The following is a 21,493-nucleotide window of genomic DNA, read 5'->3' as shown; positions in this document are numbered from 1 at the left end:
GGTACTGTGACTTTGGCCGGTGATTCTTGCTAGATTAGTGTCACTCTGAAACTCACTATGAGGGCCTAGAGCTTGTGACAGTGGGGAGCAAGTGTCTCATAGTCTGTGGTTGAGGCAGTGGTACTCTGGCCAAAGTGATTTCCCTCTCTGAATCTCGAAGGGGTTCAGGATCCAGCACTGGGGTTGTGAGAATCTCAAGGTCTGTGGCTGAAACAATGTGGCCTTGTCCAGGGAGGCAAGTCCTGAGTAACTCACCAGGTTGTCCAGAGGTAGATAGCTGGGAGGGGGATGTCGTGGATCCTACTGAGGGAGCCATGCTCCCTTGGTTGGAGAGACACATGCCTGATGGCAGCACACAGAGGGACCTAGGAGCTGTCTGCAAGGGGTGTGTGCTCGTGGGGCCCACACACTGGATTGGAGTGATTGTGGTGTGCCACTGGCCTCGTGGAGGGAGACGTCCCAGTTTCTGCTTCAGGGGTATGTGTGCCCTTGATTGGATATGCACCCCCAATGGCTGCTTGCAGAGGTGCCCGGGAGCTGTCTGCTGGGGCAGTGGGCTCGAGGGGCCCTTGTGCTAGAGTGTTCCTACTGCAAGGACTGGATGCCAGTGGCCAGGGTTGTGCCTTGCGGCAGCTCAGAGAAGCACCCAGGGGCCACCTGCCGGGGCAGCAGGCTCAGGGGGCTTGCTCACTGGATCTGTGCAACTGCAGTGATCAGAGGTCAGCAGCTGAGGAGAAAGTCTGAGTTTCTGCTGCTGGGGTCTTGAGACTTTGGTTGGATAGGAGTGTGCCTAGTAGCAGCTCACAGAGGCACCCAGGAGTCACTTGCTGGGGCGGTGGCCTCAGGGGGCCTGCATGCTGAAACCATGAGACCATGGTGTCTTGTGGGTAGGCAGCCGGGAAGGGGGAAGTCCAAATTTCTACTGCTGGGCTGTGAACCCTTGTTTGAATATAAGCATGCCCAGCCAGGGCTCAAGGAGGCTCCCAGGAGCCACTTATAGGGGCAGCGGGCTCAGTAGGCCTGCATGCTGGAAAGGCGCAACCACGGTGTCCATAGGTCAACAGGCAGGGAGGGAGGGGGATGTCCCAATTTTTGCTGCCTTGTGCCCTTGGTTGAAATCACATGTGCCCAGTGGGGGCTCATAGAGGCACCCAGGAGCCATCTGTCAGGGTGGTGGGGCTCAGGAGGCCTGCGCTCCGGAAAGGCACCACTGTGGTGTCCAGAGTTCTGCAGCTGTGGGGTAAGAAGACTCAGTTTTTGCTGCTGCTTCCATGGTTGGATATGCGCACACCCAGTGGCGGTTCACAGATGTACCCAGGGGCTGTTTGCCAGGAGTAACTCAGAGAGGCTTTGACTGAGTTGTCTGTGGGCAGGCAGCTGGGAGTGGGGGAAGTCTGAAATTCTACAGCCAGGGTCCTTGTGCCCTTGGTTGGCTTTGCGAGCACCCAGTGGGAGCTTAAAGAGGCACCCACAGTGTGTTTGCCAGCACAGCGCACTCACGCACTCTGAGGGGCCCTGGCACTGAAGCGGCGCAACCAAGGTGTCTGTGGGCAGGTATCCAGGAAGGGGGAATTCCGAATTTCTACTGCTGGGGCAGTATGCCCTTGTTTGTATAAGAGCGTGCCCAGCAGGGGCTCAAGAGCAGCCTGTGGAGCGGTGGGGTCAGGAGGCCTGTGTGCTGGAAACGTGGGACTGTGGCGTCTGTAGGTCTATAGCTGGGGAGGGGGGAAGTCACACTTACTGCTGCCGAGTGGTGCACCTCTGGAGGTGGAGGTCCCAGGGTCTGCGGGTCTGTGGGTGGGGCAGCAGGATTTTTGGTGGAGTGGCTGCCAGGTCGTGGGCAGCGTCCAAGGCCTGTCTGGGTGGTGCTTTTGATGAGTTTCTAGAAGAGGCTGCTCTCCCCTTCAAGACGCCATGGGGTCCATGCCCAAGTCCTGCAGCCGGGGGAGTGCCCGCAGCGGTGGTAGTCTCTCCCTGTCAAGGAGAGTCTGGTCTGCCAGCCTCTGCTACTCCTGCCAGATTTAACTGTCCCTCACTCACTCACACACACACCACACACATCCACACACTCTCCTTCCCCCACTCACTCCCTCACATCCTCTCCCTCACCTCCTTCCTGCCAGCCGCCATCTTCCAACCCCCCATCCTATGTCAAGACAGGTTTTTAATCTTAAAATATTTTTTTAAAACTTCAGATGAATTTTTAATGATCACCTTTCCTTCTGCATTTCATTTTCTATCTTCCTTTTTCTATTTGCCTCTGGCCCTTCTCTCTCTTAACTATTCCTGAAGAATTTAAATATACATTTAGAGTAAATGTTGGAATCCCTTTTCGTATTGTGTAAAAAGAAAAATAATTAGAGAATTCTATATTTATTAAAAGATAAATTAGCCAGTTTGGCTTAGTGGATAGGGCGTCAGCCTGTGGATTGAAGGGTCCCAGGTTTGATTCTGGTCAAGGGCACATGCCTGGGTTGCAGGCTTGGTCTCCCATAGGAGGCATGCAGGAGGCATGCAGGAGGCATGCAGGAGGCCTGCAGGAGACAACAGATCAATGATTCTCTCTCATCGTTTATGTTTCTATCTCTCTCTCCCTCTCTTTTCCTCTCTGAATTCAATAAAAAAATATATTTTAAAAAAAGTTTCTCTTAAAAAAAAAAAGATAAATTAAAAATCCCATGTTCTTTACGTCAGAGTTCATAGTTGGAAGCAACAGAACTATGGATGATTTACACAGAAATGCAGTGACTCTAGAACCTTTGCAGGCAGGTAACCAGGCTATTCATCTCTGAATTGTGGTTAGAGTCACATTACACAATCATGAATCCATCACAGTTGTTGAGCGCTATCCTCGGTGGCTTGATCACTACTGATACTAGACGCTGAGGGCTGCTGGAGCACAGCTGCTCCTGTTACCCCAAACACTGGATGTGACGGCTATTGGCTCACCTCGCGTAGATTTGGAGCAATCCCTGCTTCTTTGGACCCAAACATCTGCTTTGGTCAGTTTGGGTATGTCTGGTTTGTTGGGTCAGGTGTTTATGCTCTCACTGGAAGGAAGTTCTGGAAACCAGTACCAGGCATTTTCATCTTCTGCCTCACAGGATGAGGAGGCTTTATAATTTGAAGGGTGTTTTGATTCTGTGTGGCCAAAAATATTGACAGTTGTCATCAGTATTTCTCAACTGATTTTCTTCTTCTCCTGGCAGAGGTCTTTGTAAGACTGATACTTGAGAATCAAGACTGATAAACCACTATTTCTCTTGGCCTGAAATACTAAGGGCTAAGGAGGAAAATAATTGGTCCTCTAGTCACATAACCTGATCAGAGGTTTGGGTGGGACAGGATATAAAAGGGTGCAGTTGGAGAATTAGCCCCCAAAGCTAAAATTTGTTCCTGGAAGTTCCAATTTTTAATCCATTCATCTGTTTTTTAAATTATACAATCTTTTTTCACTAGCTTACTTTTAATAAAAAATTATTTAACACACTATTTTTTGAATGGGAATAAGTTTATTGTTTTTATATTTTCTAGTATTACAACAATTAAGTTAGGGCTAGCCATAGATAGACACATGGCCTGAAGAAAAGTTAATAGAACCTCTTTCCCTCGGGCTAAATGTATCAGTTTGTTGGAGCTGCTGTCACAAAGTACCACTGAGTGGGTGGCTTAAACAATAACAAAATTTAATGTCCATAGTTTAGGAGACAAGAAGGCCAAGATCAAGGCTTCAGCAAGGTTGCTTCTTTCTGAAGTCAGCAAGGGAAGGATCCATTCCACGCTTCTCTCCTTGGCTTATAGATGGCTATCTTCTCCCCATGTCTACATATTGTCTTCCCTTGTATGTGTCTCTGTGTCCGAATTTATCATTTTTATAAGGACAGCACCAGGTGTATTGAATTAGGGCCCATACAAATGACGGAATTTTCACTTGCTTATCTTTGTAAAGACCTTATTTCCAAATAAGGTCTCATTTTGAGCTACTATGGGTGAGGACCTCAAAATTTTGAGGAAGACACATCAGTGCCAATCTGGTTGCTAATCTTAATAAAATTTGTGTCTAGGAGAGGAGAAAAGGAGACTATAAAGGACTGTCTTGGCTTCTAATTTGGGAAGAAAGCAGTCTGAGGGTCAAGAGTCTGAGGTAATGGCGTTTCCAAATATGGGCAGGCCCAAGAAGACCTCTCAGTATACAAACCATGGTTGTAATGTTTTAAAAGAATAATCTGCAGACATAATCTAGGTAATTAAATGCAAGTAGAATCTGGTAGTTTTTGTCCTGTATGCAGCACCAAAAAAAACTATATATATTTTGTGATTTAAAAACGCACAACTTCTCTAATTCTCTCTAGGTGCTAAAATTTATTCTGAAAACAATTTGACAATATTGCAGTAAAACTGAATCCTACTAATTTTACTGACTCTTTGATTATGGGCCATCATATACAAAACCTCAAAACTCATGAGTATTTTCACATGGATTCATACAATCAAATGAAATCATAGTTTTGAACACCTGTCCATAAAGCAAAATGCAATAGAGAAATATATGAGAGTCAGAAAATTTTTATGGAAACTTTTTTAATGTATCTGCCTAATCTGTCTCACAAGAGTAAAAAAAAAAAAAAAAAAAAAAAAAAAAAAAAAAAGGAAAAGAAAAGAAACACACAAATAAAAAAAAAAAAACAGTGTAGGCTTCCACAGGAAGCTCTAAAAGTCCGAGGTATTTTTATACCAAATTATGAGCAACGAGTCTTGCTTTTGCTTTTACGTTATTGAGACCCTATGGCAAATTCTCCGTTGGCCTCCAGGACCTCAGAATTAAAATGGAGATGGCAGCTATGTTGGAAGGGGTTGTAGTATAAGAAAATACTGTTACATTTTATTAGATAGCTTTATTAAAATTACAGCCTTCGGATTTTAAAAACAGACTGAAGTCTGAGACAGTAGACACTTCCCTCGGAGGAAGTCTCCTTGGCACTTCGTCTAAGTCTTCTTAGGTTCCCAGCACATTTCAGCTGGCGTTTTGGCAAATTACAGGTATCATCCACAACTTTGGCAACTTGTACATATTTGTTACCGTACTCTGCACTAAGTTTAAGGGAAGAAGGTATCCCATTCGCATCCATTTTCTTTGGTAGTTTCCTCCTCTGCACCTTGATGAATAACCATTGTTCTTGGAACATTTGAATGTGAATGAGCAAAGCAACCACATGATGGCAGCATGTTAAAAGAATAAAGAATTGTTCACTTGCAGCCATCCTTTTAATTTTAAAAAATCTATATGAACAAAGAGGGAAACTTCAGATCTACCTACTTAGAGAACCCCTTTTCTAGCGGATTCTCACAGATGCAGGAGTAAAAGGTAAGTAACGGGTTTGAGATCTCAAAAACAATAAGGAGTGAGAGGACAGAGAGCCGAGTTCTGAGACTTTAAGTGGGTTGTGACTCATCCTTCAAGCTGAGTGCCTTCTGTTAACAAGTGAGTCAATTATTTGGCGAATTGTACAAAGGAGAATGATAACTTAGGATGTGACTAATTTTAATGTCTAGTAGTTATACAAAATGTTTTTGGGTGTTCTGCTGATTGAATTTAAAACCCTGTCAGTTATATGCACGTATGTGTTATGCATTTTTTTAAACAAATCACCAAAACATTGCAATGATGAAAGTGAACAACCTCCCTGCCTTGTTATCTGTGACTAAGGAGTTTTATTTCATTTGCATATAAATTAATGAACATTTGTTGAAAACCTCCAACTGCATGGTAGGTAATGGTTTTGGTAGGAAAGAGGGAGAAAGAGAGAGGAAGAGAGAGGTTCTTCTGTTGGAAGAAATCTAAGTGTGATTAACTCAGGGCCCCGAATTTCTTGGCTCTGTTTTCTTCTACATTGGCTTCTTTTTCACCTAGTCTTTCTTTTGTGATGGTGAACATGACTCCAGAGTATATTAACTGAGGGCTTTGCTACTTCAGGAAGAGGAGATTTCTCTTTCCCAATGGTTTCAGCAAAACTTCTGGGGCTGACTCCCATTGGCCAGTCTTGGGTCACTTACAAATTCCTGAAAAAGGAGTGAAGTACCAGATTTGTTAGGCCAGTCACAAGCAGGTGGCTAGACCCAAACTCAAGCCACTTTCCTCCCCTCTAGCCACGTGGACTGAAAATGCAAGAACAGAGATTTCCCAAAGGAAAATCAGGATTCTGTTACCAAACAAAAGGGGGAAGGAATATTAGGCAAGCACAAACAATAGCTGTTCAATTTAAAAGATACAGTCCCTGCCCTCAAGGACTTTATAAAAGTGAGAAGAATCGTGAGCTGAAGAAATATTATCATCAACATTATATTTAAAACTGCTTTAGAGCCCTAGCTGGTTTGGCTCAGTGGATAGAGCATTGGCCTGCGGACTGAAGGGTCCCCGGTTCGATTCCGGTTAAGGGCTCATGCCTGGGTTTCGGGCTCAACCCCCAGTAGGGGGTGTGCAGGAGGCAGCCAGTCAATGATTCTCTCTCATCATTGCTGTTTCTAGCTCTCTCTTCCTCTCCCTTCCTTTCTGAAATCAATAAAAATACATTTATAAATAAATAAATAAATAAATAAATAAATAAATAAATAAATAAAATTGCTTTAGCGTTTCTGAAATACTTCAGTGATCCTTATAAGAATAATTTAGGTTAGTCCTATTTTGTAGTTAGGGACAAAAAGAAACATAGACATTAATTTTTTTTTTAAAACATATTTTATTGACTTTTTACAGAGAGGAAGGGAGAGGGATAGAGAGTTAGAAACATTGATGAGAGAGAAACATCCATCAGCTGCCTCCTGCACACCTCCTACTGGTGTTGTGCCCGCAACCAAGGTACATGCCCTTGACCGGAATCGAACCTGGGACCTTTCAGTCCACAGGCCGACGCTCTATCCACTGAGCCAAACTGGCTAGGGCTAGACATTAATTTTTTTAACTGCTGCTTATTATGCTCAACATAGAACTTATATCAAAGTTGAAACTCATATATATATTTTCCAAATGACAGTTCTATCTATATGCAACAGTGTGGAGTGCCTATGAGTATGTATTTGTGAGTAAAAAAAAAGTGTTTATATTATACTGTTACTGGAAAGGGGACCTGACCCTGAGTGGGTCTGCCTGGGGCCGGCCGGTAGTGTGTGGGTTCTTGACTTCGTGCGGGAAAGATTTCACAGCACGGGTCCAGGTGACTATGAGGGAACGTTTGTTAAAGCTGCGGACAGTGAAACAAGAAAGGGCTTGGTATTGAAGAGGCGACAGGAGAGCCTAGGCTGGGCTGCCTTAGCTCTCCGCGAAGTCAGGGAAAAGGAGGCCTTGGGAACAGGTTCAGGGCACTAGCTTTCGATGACCTGCCACTGCCCATTGCTCCCCTGGGTGCAAGTCTCATGGGGTTCCTTAGAGTTCAGGAGATGCATGCCTTTTGTGGGGAAAACGTGAGGGATGAAGAGGAGAAAGGGAATGGCAGGGGCTGCTCCCCAAAGGGACAGAATGTGCTGGGTCCTTTGTCTGGAGGCTTTATCTCTTTCTCACAGGAGGGAATCTTAAGGGGGTGTCGGGGGAGGTTTTCAGCAGAATATTCATCAGTTTTTTTTAGGAGTGCTCCTCCAGGGCTGTGATCTCCACCGACTGGTCAGTGTCAGGACTGGTCAGTGTCAGGACGAGGATCGTGTTTGTTATAAATACAGATTCTGGGGCTTCATTCTTCAGACTTTCCAGATCAGAATCTCAAGAGGTGGGATCCTTGGAATTAGCATTTTTAAACAAGAGGCTCACATGACTTTTATGCACCATGATGCTTAAAAAATATCTGGCTTAACATATTTCACTGAATGCAGTCTTAGCATAGATTTATAGAAAAGAAATCAGAAATCCACACGATCTCTCAGTCCCTCCTGTAGGTTTTGCCTCTTAACTCTGGTCATCTTTCCTTTTTGGTTCTTTTCCTTTCCCTCAAAGGTAAAATACTCATAAATTAGAAAGACTAAGAATTATACTATCATTATATCTAATTTGTGACATTCCAAATGAATTAATAAATGTTGGTTTTTATAGTAAATACCTTAAAATAAAAATTTAGAATTAGAAAGGAGCTTAGCTGACCTGCTCTTATGCCCAGATTAAAAACAAACAAACAAACAATCCATGATTTCTAGAAAAGTAAAATGACTTGCTTCCCTAGGCGATTAGTATGGATGGACATTTTGAAACTACTCAATTTTAAATGACCATTTCATTGGGGGAAAGTCAGTTAACATTTAAAATGAAAACCCAACTTTAGTTACATTTAATCGTACCTGCACTGGTGTATAGAATTCAATCCCAGAATCCTGAGCCATATTTGATGACTTGTCCTTATTAACAGTTACTGGACACTCGCTATGTCTGCATGTCTGGGAGTAAGTGCTGGTGTGTCCGTTTTATAAAGGAGGAAACTGGGACATGCACAGATTAGGTAACTCACCCTCCTAGACCAATGTTTCTCAAACTTTTCTATGAAAAGAATCACCTGGGAGTTTTGTTAATAAGTAAATTCTGATTTATAGGTCTGGGGTGAGACTTGAGATTCTGCATTTTTAACGAGTTCTCAGGTATAGGCCAACACGGTGGGCTTACTGACCATACTGAGTAGCAAGGTCTTAGTTCACGACATAGTACCTGGCAGACTGTCTTAACTCTGACTGTCTGACGCCAAAGCCCAGGCACTGAACCCCTACGCAGAGTGTGTGTTCGCCTCTCTCTTCATTACATTATGCTTTACAGATAGAGGAGTGAGGCCAGTTCTTGCTACATGTACATTTGTGATGTAACTTTACCCTTGAGGATATTCAGAGAAACAAAACACAACTGAATATCTGCCTTTTCCAGGGCCACTGCTCCCTGGAGGAAAAATACAGGGGGCAGTGGCAGCTGCCACCTCGCCTTTGCTTTTGAGTCACAGGGTTTCTCTTGCTCAGTGAATGGAGTTGTCCATCACTGTCTTATTCCTCTATGCCCAAATATGCATCACACACACACACATGTGTAAATATAAACATACATATAGCATACACACATATAAACATACATATGTTGTCAAATAACAAAAATAAATAATTTAGAAACAGGTTTCACGTTCATTATTCAAGGGAAAATAATCAATGGCTTGTGGAGCCTCACAAGCAGTGCAGCACTGCTCCTGCGGGGTTTGGGGAGGAATGTTTTAGAGGCTTAGAAGAGGCACTGCGGGAACAGCATGGTTGGCTAGGAGGCCGGGATTGCCTTGTAAGGCCAGCAGGTCCTGTTATCTAGGGCAGCAGTTGCCAACCGGTGGTCCGCGGGCCACTGGTGGTCCGTGAGGTCCGAAGGTTGGCCACTGCTGTTCTAGGGGAAGGTCAGCTGACTGAACTGAGGGGGAGGATTGTGACTGGTGTAGGTTGGATTTCCTGTAAGTGCAGGCTGATTGAGGTTAGATTTATGACTTGGCCAGGCCATTGGGATGGCCTCCTTTTTGTGGGTCCCAATATATGCGTTAACTTTATCAATATAATCTATGTATTACACTTGCTTCATAATTTTTAGCTTACTTTACTTTGCTTCCAATTTCCTTTGGTGTTCATAGTTCCATTTTCTTCTGATTTGTCTTTTTATCCTCCTACGAGAGGCCTGGTGCACCAATTTGTGCACAGGTGGGGTCCCTCGGCATGGCCTGCAGGGATTGGGCCAAAACCGGCAGTCCCAAGCTGCCTGCCACTCGGCTCATCCCGGTCCCCCTGCGCCTGCTGCGGGCTTGCGCCCAGTCAGTCCTGATTGGGAGAGGCTTGCTCTGCCACAGCGGTGCTCACCAGCCATGAGCCCTGTGTCTGGCGCCTGGCTGGGATGCGATCGGCTCTCCAGGAGGGCGGTGGGACACCCTTGTTGGCCCGGGATCTGGATCCGTACCACTGACGTGCATGCCTGTTGTCAGGAGCCGCCTGGTGGCCGCTTTTTTTTCTTTATTGATTAAGGTATTATATATGTGTCCTTATCCCCTCATTGCCCCCCCACCCCACCCCACTCCCATTCATGCCCTCAACCCCCTGGTGTCTGTGTCCGTTGGTTAGGCTTATATGCATGCATACAAGTCTTTTGGTTGATCTCTCCCCCTTACCCCCATCCTCCCCTGCCTTCCCTCTGAGGTTTGAGCATCTGATTGATGTTTCTCTGTCTCTGGATCTGTTTTTGTTCATCAGTTTATGTTGTTTATGGCAGCTGCTTTTATATCACTTCTTCCTTGCGGAGCATCTATGGAGGGGAAGCAGCCATGGTGCCTGGCTTGTTCTCCGGAGATTGGACCTGCAGGACTACTGAGGGAGTGAGTGGCTGCTGCCGGTCTGGTGGGCCACCGGGACGGGTCGGTCAACTGAGAGGCACTCCTGCTGTGAGAGTGCAATGACCACCAGGGGGCAGCTCCTACATTGAGCGTCTGCCCCCTGGTGGTCAGTGTGTGTCATAGTGACCAGTCATTCAGTAGTTCAGTCGCTTAGGCTTTTATATACACAGATACTTTCTTTTTGGCCCCCAAACAATTCATTTTCATGGTAGTACTACCATTTTAACAGTTACTAAAAACAAAGAGGATTCAAATTAGCCACTTTTCACCTCCTCATATTTGGTAATAGCAGCCTGGAGTCAAGGACTTGCTTTTCATTTTTCTTCAGGTGGAGGTAGTTTGACTGACTGGTTTATTCAAACAGAGGCACAAGGGGAAATAAATCTTGGTGCTCAACATAAAAAAAAAAAGCTAATGACAAAGCTATTTTTAGGGCAAGGGGCCTTTTGTCTTTCCTCTGTTATTCTTGTGTCAGTTTGATATCTCTGCTCTCTGGTTCTTATCTTTAAAAGGCAGCTGCTTTACCTCAGGCATAAATCAGAAGAGCAAAACCAGCTGCCCATTGAAGCGGGGGTGGGGGAGGTGGATGGGTGAGATGAAAGGAAAGAGAAAGGGAGAGAAGGGGAAAGGAAGAATAAAAGACCCCTAGAGAATCCCTGCTAGGTCAAACACAACAAACAAAAGTCCTCTGCTAGTCCAGTGAGCACTGGTAGAACAGAGAAGCCAAGTAGGGAAGAGAAAGATGAAACCCTTCATGGCCCAAAAGCAGAAAAGAAGATCCCAGGCAAGTGACATAAGCGCTGTGGCAGTGCGTCTGCCCTGGAAGTACAAGGCGCACGCTCCGGACTCATGGAATACATGGGAGGTAAGTGCTCAACCCAGGACACGAGACAGAACTGAGAGAGGAAAATCTCTAATAATTGTGGATCATAATTACTTAAAATAGGAACCACACTGTTTTTCCACAGTGCTCCATATTTAAGAGTTTATATAAAATATTTCAGTTTTTGTAGATAGAATTATTCAAGATTATACACATGAAAAAAATTCTCAAAATTTATATGTTCACACAAATTTGGACTTCCTGAATTTACTACTTCATTTATTTAAAAACAACTCACAAAACAAAAAGTTCATTAAAATTTAGTCAAAATAATTTTTGATACCTGATAGCTAGCTCTGCATTTTTTTTATTTTTTAAAGCCAGCTGCTAGGAATCATGTAAACACAGTCCAATTTATACAAACTTAGCTGGAAAAATAGAGAACAAGTATCAATTTCAGTTGTTTCTATTTTTGAAAATTAGTTTAAGTTTGGTGTTAAAAATTTACAACTTTAAAAGTCTGAAATTCTGCATGAGAAGAATAAAGTCCTACTATCAGACTTGCTTGGTAGTGTTCTCGGCTCACTCACATTTTACATTTTAACATATTCTGCCTTAATGCATTAGAGAGTGGATTATTTAAATACAGGTAAATAAAGGTGATGGGGCTGCAGAGGTGGTGGAAGGGAGACTCTGAATAGTTTTGTGATGACCAAGTAAAGAAAATATGTTTATCAATAGATTAAAAAGTGCAAATTAACTGTTATTTTAGACATTATTGCAACTACAACTTTAAGCTCCTTAAGGAAGAAAAAGTGGATGAAAAAGGGGCCACATACTAAACCTGACAAGCTCAGGGGAGGCCTGCATGGCAGGCCTTACAAACTCAGAGACTTAATAGGATGGTCTGAAATTAAAACTTCCTAACTAAAAGCAGGCCATAGCAAGTAGTCATGTCCTAGGCTAGTATCTTCCCTGACAAAGGTCAGTCTTTCCCTTAACTGAGCCTGCCTATTGTCTTTTTGTATCTAGGATAGCATACCTTTAGAATATCAGAGTAATCTCCCAACTCACCCCTCAGGGCACAACCACACATCAGAGCACAGACCACATATCCCCTCACTGTTACTGTTATTGTGTTAATTGTTGACTGTTAACTATCCTATACCAACACAAATGTAAAAAAAGTACCTGTCTATTCTTCTATGGTTTACTTTCTTATCCAATCCCAGAGGTCACACCCCCTCCCCTCCCTATCCCCAGTTTTGCTTTCTCCCACCTCCCTAATCTATCACCAATGAGTTTCATGTAACCCCCTTACGTATTTCCCTTTGAATCTTATGTATAAAATAAGTGGTAAAACTGCCATTTTCTGCAGCATTTTCTCAATCTGTCGAGATTTTACTTCCGGGCAATTGTCATCTGTCTGGCTCATATAAACTCATAAAAATTCGCTACAGGTTTGAACATTTCTACGTTGACACTCTCTATAGCTCCATTTAAATATTACCACTCTGTTTTCTACATTTCTTTTCTCTTACTTGATGGCTAATGGACATGGCACATCTGATATCCCCCAAAGAAATGAAACTAGATGGACTTTCAGGGAGCATAATAATTCAGCTTCCAGCTGTGAACACACACACACACACACACACACACCAGAAACCAAAGGGAGGTAGGGAGAAGCTATGATGTACTCAAAAGAAAAGCCATGGAATATATTATTGTAGAACATAAGTTTTACAGAATATTCTTGAACAGAAAGTATTGTGATTGCTGGTCTAACAGGCAACACTGATGTCTGAGCAAGAGCAATTAAGATTACAAGACTATAGATACATACTCACAGCACCCTGTTAGTTCTCAGTACAGTGTTTTTAATAGTTAGTTTTTAAAAAATGGTAATTTATGCACATGGTGTAAAATTCAAGAGTTATGTAGTAAGACGAAAGCCCCTAACCTCCTATTACTAGGCCCAAACCTTATCATTCTTAACCTCCACCCACCCAATCCTCCTTAGAGGCAACCGCGATTATCAATATCTTGTGTATTCCGGAGGCATTATATGGAAGATTTTAAAAATTCTCCTGTCCCCATGTTGAAACTTAAGATATTCAATTTTTCATGACTTCAAACAACAAAATTGAACTGTCGTCTTTGTTTCCCATATGGAAAAGACTTCCATTGATAAGTCCAGGTAACTGAAAACTCGCTGGACATACCCAGGATGGTCCTGATTCTCTCCCCTAGCAGAGAGTTCTTTCCTATGGCAACAAGATAAATAGCCGACTCCTAGGGATCTGTCCTCCCTTAATGGGCTCTGTGTCATTAGTTCACTGCCCAGTAATTATAGCTGAATCCAAATAAAAATGTAAAGTGAGTGTGACTCCCTCTTATAAGTTGAATGATATGGGTGGCCCTGGCTTGTGAAAGGAAGCAGATTGCTTTTTGTTTTTTGTTGTTATGTCCAAGGTTTCCTATTTGCTTTGGCTGAATTATCACCAGCCACATGAAAATACATTGATAACAAAAGACAGGCAGAGGCTCCACATCCTCCCACTCCCATGCAGAGTGCTGATACATTTATAAGACTACCTTGTCTCTATAAAATGCCAGTCATTAATAATTCAGCAAGAGACCTTTGAGTTCTAAGCACTTTAAAATTGATAATGTCTCCAAAATATCTGTAGTTTGCAACCATTTAAAGCTTACCAGGGTGGTACAGTAGAAAGTCCTCAGCAATATATCTATGGCTCTTATGATGCCAAAGTTCTGCTTGGCATCTACAGCAGAGTTAACTAAATGCCAGCACCCTGTTAGTTCTCAATGCTATATCTGTGAGATTAAATTGAAACAATTGTGACAAACACGCCATGATGACAATGAATGATGAAAATTTTCATTTTCTGCTCACACCTAAATTGGTGCATGTGGCAGACCAGGAGGAGGACTGCTGGGGGCAAGTAGGAGTCTGCAGCTAGCTGAACCATTTAATTTTGGCAGAACAGTTATACAGTGATGGTATTCAAGATGGTATTCAGTGTTGCTCAGTCATTGAGCATCAACCTACCTATAAACCAGGAGGTTGTGGTTCGATTCCCAGTCATGGCACATGCCCGGGTTGTAGGCTCGATCCCTGGGGTGGAACGTGTGGGAGGCAGCCGATCAACAATTCTCTCTCATTATGGATGTTTCTATATCTCTCTCTCTCTCCCTTCCTCTCTGAAATCAATAAAAATATATTAGAAAAAAAAAAGATGTGAATATCACCTCTCACAATGTATTCTAATGGTATTGCTCGCTATAAAGAATTATGCCTTTAGTCCAGGCTAGGGCAAAAGTGGGTCTACAGTTGTGAGACCAGGAAACAATGTATTCTTGCATTATTTATTAACTAGTGTACTATTTCTTTTATGAACAACTGCAAACCTACTTTCCCCCCACCCCTGTATGTGCCAGCAGGAAATTTAAACCTGTTTTATACTTACTTTCTTAGGTCAACCATCCAAGACATATTGATTTGTTATTATCCATAAATTAAATTTGAATTTCTGAAGATAAAGCAGTCATGTTTCTTCTACTTTTTAAACCAAATTTTTATTTCAAAACTATGCACATACATGGTTTAAAAAGCCATGTATTTCACAAAGATTATAATTTAGAAAGAACAAGCTTCTCCAGCTCCCTTCCCCTGATTATTACTCTTCAGAAAAAATACGTTCAGCTTCTTTTCTTGGCGTTTCCTGCCATATTTGGAAATAAATTGACTTAATGCAATTTTGTTCAATTTTATATTCTAGTGGTCAATTCCTTATTTTTAAACCCTGCCCTCCTGCTCCTCAAATGACCCGAAGTGACCCTCTCCTCTTCCGGTATAGCTTCAGCTTCATTTTTTGATAAATCAATATGCAGTTTTCATTATTATGATCATTTAAATATTGTCCATGGTTTACCCATGTAGTACATTGCAGGGGAGGAAAACGTTCTCCTTGGTCCTCTCAGCGTCCTTGGTTGGGTCTGAAAATGAAATTGACAAAGATTGAGTAACAAGAGAAAAGCATACAAATTATTTAATGCAAGTGTTAGTGATACAAGAGCCTTCATAAGGAAATGACCTGAAGGAATGGTTCAACCTGATTGTTTTTATGCTAAGTTTGATGAAGAGTGGACAGTTGAAAATGGTAGGACAAAGAATATAAGCCCGTTCATTCAGATTCTGGGTCATGAAGGTAAGAATGGTCCTTTCCTGTGGGTATAGGAAGGGCTCCTCTACGTGAGGGTCTTGGGACCTGTTTCAGGGGAGAAAAATGGGAGAAGGTCAGAGAGACCTTCCTGCTTCTACTGTTCTCTCAAACTCTTTCAGCTTAAGATACTCAATATACCAAAGTGCCATATTTGGGGGTACCCTGTCCTGAACCTCACCAATATGATTTTAGTTACTCTCTTCTGCACTTTTGTTTTCTAAAGAACTATAATTTCATTTTTATATTTGCTTAGTTTTCTATGTGCCATGTCCAATTCATCCTGTGTTGTTTCATAAAGTATTGACTTTCTTTTAACATATTCTAATACTTTGGGTAACCTCACAGTTTCTCCATATTCTTGAAGACACATCTTCTATCCTGTTGCTCCAGTCTCGAATATTTATCCTCTCCATTTCTCCTCAGCTGCCTTCCTGGGATTTTCCATCACATCATCCTGGAAATTTCCTTCACCTTCCTCCTACTCTGGGTCCCTCCTTCTTGGACCCCTAGACTCCCTCCTCCTTGGTTTACTCTCTCATTTAAGGGGAGCCTGCCCTCTAGTTAGTAGGTTCCTGTAAGATTCCATGAGAGGTTAACTTTGGGATGTTTGCGTATCTGCAAATGAAAATGTCAGCACACTTACTTTATACTTAGATTAACTACAGAATTCTAGATTTGAAGTACTTGTATTCCTAAAATGGAAAGGATTGTTCTATTATGTTCTAGATACCAGCTTTGGTGCTGAGACGTTTGGTGTCCTCTGATTAATGCTTCTTGGTGCATGACTCTTCTCTTCTCCTGGGCTGGAGGTCTGAGTTGGAGGGCAGGCTTTAGGCTGACATGATGAAGAGTTTAGAGGACAGGTGGAAAATCAAGGGTGGCTGCACTGTGGCCTATGACCACACACACTTCCTGCTCTGTGGCAGCCCTATGAGCTGTGGGTGAGATTGGCTCCACCTCCCAATGAGAGGTGGAGGCTGTAACTACTGTATCTCCTGTCCTGTTTCCCTCCATAAAGCTGAGCAAACATAGTGTCAGATTAAAGCATATTTGTGACTCATGAGCCTGATTGTCAGCTTGGACTAATAACCTCTGCAGCACCGCAAAACCAAATTAAAAACTGTTATCTCAGCTGATGTTTAGTTAAGCTAATTTGGTTTTATAAATTCCCAATGTATTATGTGTTTTTAAACTATCTCTCAATAAATACTTAAATGTTCTATACTGGTTCTCCTTAAGAACTGAAGCTAAGGATAGTAGGGATAATCTATAAGTGTCATAAATTAAGTCCACTCAAATTCATCCATTTAAATATTAATGGAGCTACAGTGTATGAAGCAGTTAGCTGGGCAGTAGGGATACAAAAATAAACTGGAAAAACAAAACATCTTTTCCTGAAATTTATAAAATGTGAGTATAAGTGTGTGTGCGTGTGTTTTTTTTGTTTTTTTTTTTTGGGGGGGTGGGGGGTTCAGTATCATTGATACTGCAATGCAGGTGAGTATGTGTTAGTCTGAAAGAAAGGAGGGTCATCTAATCCCTGGCTGCAGTCTATGGGATGAATAGGAAGGCTCAAGGCTGGGCCTGGGAGAAGCTCAAGGCTGCTGAATAATTCAGGTGAGAAGGTGGTGGCTGAATTAAGTCTGTGACAGTGGGGAAGGAGAAATGTGAATGTATGAAAGACGTCGGGAGTCTGATTAGACAGGACTTGGAATTATTTGGGGGAGTGAGGATGGGTGAGTTGTGGGGGAGAAGATAGGGGATTTAATTTTGGACAAGTTGAATGTTATTTGCCTGTGGGATATCTAAGAGGAGATTTGAATTGGAGCACAAAAGAGATTATTTGCTCTGGAAATAGATATTTGGGTGTCATTCACACATTGATATCTGAAGCCATGTGAATTGAGGTCACAGGAGGAATGTGCCTGACTGAAGTTAGAGAAGGTTGGATGATGAAACCTTAGGGAACATGGACATGTATGGCGTAGCAAGAGAAGACAATCTCATATATATCAAGAGAAGAGAGGGTTCAAGAAATGAGCAATTAGCATTGGTGACGTTCAGGATAAGCTACCCCAAAATATAGCACCTTGGCATATTGAATATTTTAAGCTGAAAGAGTGAGAAAATGGCAGAAGTGAAAAGGTTACTCTGACTTCTTACCACCCTTCTCCCCTGAAGTTGGTCATAAGACCCTCATGTGAGAGATGCTCTTTTTTTTATATATATTTTTTATTGATTTCAGAGAGAGGAAGGGAGAGAGAGATAGAAACATTAATGATGAGAGAGAATCACTGACTGGCGGCCTCCTGCATGCTTCCTACTGGGTATCAAGCCCGCAATCCGGGCATGTGCCCTTGACTGGAATCGAACTTGAGACCCTTCAGTCTGCAGGCCAACACTCTATCCACTGAGCCAAACAAGTGAGAGCAAGAGATGCTCTTTCTATACCTGTAGGAAAGGACCATCCTTATCTTCAAGACTGAGGGACACTGCCAAGAATCTGAACAAACAGGCCTTACTAAGTTTTCCCCAGTTTACTACCTTATTATATTTTTCCATGACTGCACTCTTCATCAAACTGAGCATAAAAACACTCAGGCTTAACCATTTCTTTGGTTCTTTATTTCTTTATGAAGGCAAGTAAACTTATATGAAAAGTATTCACTTTGCTTACACAAAATCTCAGAGTTCACCTACTTACTTATCTACTAGAGGCCTGATGCACAAAACTCTTGCAAGGGGCTCGGCCCTCGCAGCTCGGGCTTTGTCCAGAAGGTCATCTGGGAGGTCGTCCGGACAGTCGTTCTGCTGTTCGGCCATCTGGTCTAATTACCATATTATGCTTTTGTCATTATAGATAACATGAAGCTGAAGGGACAATTGTCTAAGCTCTACTTGGGACAACAGCATTTTATGTCCAATGCAGCACTCTTCTCTGTGCCTCAAAGACCAGTTAAAAAAAGAGCTTTGCAATTATGTGTGTGAACTGTTCTCTAGGCCAAAGAATGTTGTTGGTCATATCAGTGACAGCACCTTTGGAACAAATCCACTAGGTAGAATCAGATACTATCCTCTCTCCCTGGAACTTTGAACATTCTGGGTGGTTATGAAATTGCTTATCATGCTGTTTTGCAATTTGCTTATATCTCTGCTCCACAACTTTGAAATGTTGAAGAGCAAGGTCTAGATTATACCATTATCTTTGTAACCACGGAGGCTGGCACAAATTATGGCCTCAAATTTATAGAATTGACCGTAGTTAGTGACAGAAATATTAAGTAATCAGGCATATGCCCTAAACCAGAAATTATTCCAGTTTTCTCATCACAAGGTCCTCTTAAAATGATGCTTTCCTCTTAATGAAGTTCATGTTTTAACAGATTTGTACCGAATAAACTGCAATTTTAAAATAATCTCTGGCTTATCATTATTCTTGATATAAACATAACCACAGGGGTTGAAAAAAATTCCAACCAAGAGTAAAGCAATTTGATGTTTTGATTAGCCTTAGCAATTCTACTGTAATTAAATCTTATTTTCATTCAACTATGTGAAATGCTAAAATAACTTGGGACTTCCTTTTTTCCCCTTACCATTTATGTTTAAGATTTATCCTTGTTGATACAGCTAACTTGAGTCTATTATCCCTTAAAAACATTCATTAGATTATTGCACTTAAGATGCAGACTTAATGGTTAACTTTGGGAAGAGAGAGAAGAGATGAGGATAGATATGTTTTTATTTTTATAATGCTTTACTTCTTTTTTAAAAATCTGGAGCAAATATGGCAAAATATAAGCCTACCAAATATGTCTGGTGGATGCGTAGGTATATATCTAATTTATTTTTCTATATGTTTGAAATTTTCATACTTTTAAAAGTGAAACAGTTGGTTTCAAATGCCTCTTTTAAACAAGCACCCATATAAAAAGTGGTTAATACATTTACTCCTCCTGGCATGTCTCCTGCACTCTGGTATAGCTTGGTAATGATGGGGTTGCAGACTTTTTCCAACTCTTTCTGCTGATGTTCAAATTCTTCCTTTCTGCAGTCTGGTTCTTATCAAGTCAGTTGATGATTTCATTGCACTTGTCAAGAATCTTCTGTTTGTCCTCATCATTGATCTTGCCTTGAAGTTTTTCATCTTCAACAGTTGCTTTCATGTTGAATACATAGGCTTCAAGTGAATTCTTGGAAGACATCTTGTGCCGGTGCTTCTCATCTTCCGCTTTGTACTTCTCAGCTTCTTGGACCATGTGCTCAATGTCTTCCTTGCTCAGATGACCCTTGTCGTTAGTGATGGTAATCTTGTTCTCTTTTCCTGTACTCTTATCCACAGCAGAGACATTGAGGATGCCATTGACATCAACATCAAAAGTGACTTCAATCTGGGGGACACCATGAGGTGCAGGAGGTATGCCTGTGAGTTCAAACTTGGCAAGCAGGTTGTTATTCTTGGTCATGGCACGCTCACCTTCATAAACCTGGATGAGCACGCCCGGCTGGTCGTTGGAGTAGGTGGTAAAGGTCTGCGTCTGGTTGGTGGGGATGGTGGTGTTGTGCTTGATGAGCACCATCATGACGCTTCCAGCCGTCTCAGTGCCAAGGGAAAGAGGCGTGACGTCCAGCAGCAGCAGATCTTGGACATTTTCAGATTTGTCTGCAGAGAGAATGGCTGCCTGGACAGCTGCACCATAAGTGACAGCCTCATCAGGGTTGATGCTCTTATTCAACCCTTTTCCATTGAAGAAGTCCTGTAGAAGTTTCTGAATCTTGGAGATGTGGGTAGAGCCACTCAACAGGACAATATCATGGATCTGGGACTTATCAAGCTTGGCATCCCTGAGGGCTTTCTCTACAGGGTCCAGGTTGCCACGGCAAAGGTCAGCATTCAATTCTTCAAATCGGGCATGGGTGATAGAGGTATAGAAGTCAATTCCTGAAATTAAGAAAGATGACGGCTGGCAGGACAGAGGTGAGGGAGAGGAAGTGAGTGAGTGAGGGTATGAAAGGAGAGTGTGTGGTGTGTGTGTGAGTGAGTAAGGGATAGTTAAATCTCTCAGGAACAGCAGGGGCTGGCAGACCAGGCTCTCTTGGACAAGGAGAGACTACTACCGCTATGGGCACTCCCTGGACTGCAGGACTTGGGCACGGAGCCCATGCCATCTTGAACGGGACAGCAGCCTTTTTTAGGAACTCATCAGCACCACTACCCAGACAGGACTTTGACACTGCCCACAACCCAGCAGCCACTCCAGCCAAAATCCTACTATCCCAGCTGCAGAACCATGAACCCTGGGACCTCTACCTCCAAAGGTGCATCTCTTGCTCTGGCACCAGTAAGTGCATCTTCCCCCTCCCCAGCGGCAGAACTCCAGACACCACTTTCGCGCATTTCCAGCCGAGCGCAGGCATCCAGGGCAGACCACAATGTAGGCAGCGCCTGGGAGCCACGGGGAGCCCCTGGTGGGTGTGATTCTGTACAGACAAGAGTGCGTTGCTCTGCAGTAGAAATTCTGAATTTTCTATGCCTGAATAACTGCCCGCAGACACCCCAGCTGTGTAACTTCAGTGCCAGGACCCCTCAAAGTGCATCAGAGCTCTGCGCTGGCAAACTCACCACCACAGATGCGCACATTTCCAAAAGGCAGGCACCCTGAGCCCATATATCCACAGGGTTCTCTGGGGAGCTGCTTTGAGCCCCTGCTGGGTGTGATTCTGCCTAGACAAGGTCTCGCTGCCCCGCAGTAGAAATTCTGAACTTCCTCCTCCTGAATAACTGCCCACATACACCCCAGCTGCTTAACTTCAGCACCAGGGCCTCTCAAAGTGCATCAGAGCTCTGCACCAAACGCACCGCCAGTCCGCACTCACATTTCCAATGGGCAGGCACCTTGAGCCCATCTATCCACAGGGCACTTGTGGGAGCTGCTGTGAGTCCTTGCTGGGTGTGATCTTGGACAAACAGGGACACACTCTCCCTGGCAGTAGAAATTCTGAATTCATTCATCCTGTATACCTGCACACAAACACCTCAATTACACTGC

At 43.0% G+C, this 21,493-nt stretch overlaps 1 pseudogene across 1 annotated transcript; it reads right to left on the bottom strand.

The window, feature by feature from the left end:
• Positions 1–4,904: 4,904 nt before the first annotated feature.
• LOC308241752 (heat shock cognate 71 kDa protein-like) lies at positions 4,905–20,841 on the bottom strand (annotated as a pseudogene). The gene is made up of 3 exons: positions 20,755–20,841; positions 19,395–20,407; positions 4,905–5,156 (listed from the first exon to the last, which is right to left on the bottom strand). The product of its transcript is annotated as a heat shock cognate 71 kDa protein-like (transcript).
• Positions 20,842–21,493: the final 652 nt, after the last annotated feature.

Source organism: Plecotus auritus (genome assembly GCF_963455305.1).
Source record: "Plecotus auritus genome assembly, chromosome: 1".
NCBI classification, from domain to species: Eukaryota; Metazoa; Chordata; class Mammalia; order Chiroptera; family Vespertilionidae; genus Plecotus; species Plecotus auritus.
This window is presented reverse-complemented; position numbering and strand designations above follow the sequence as displayed.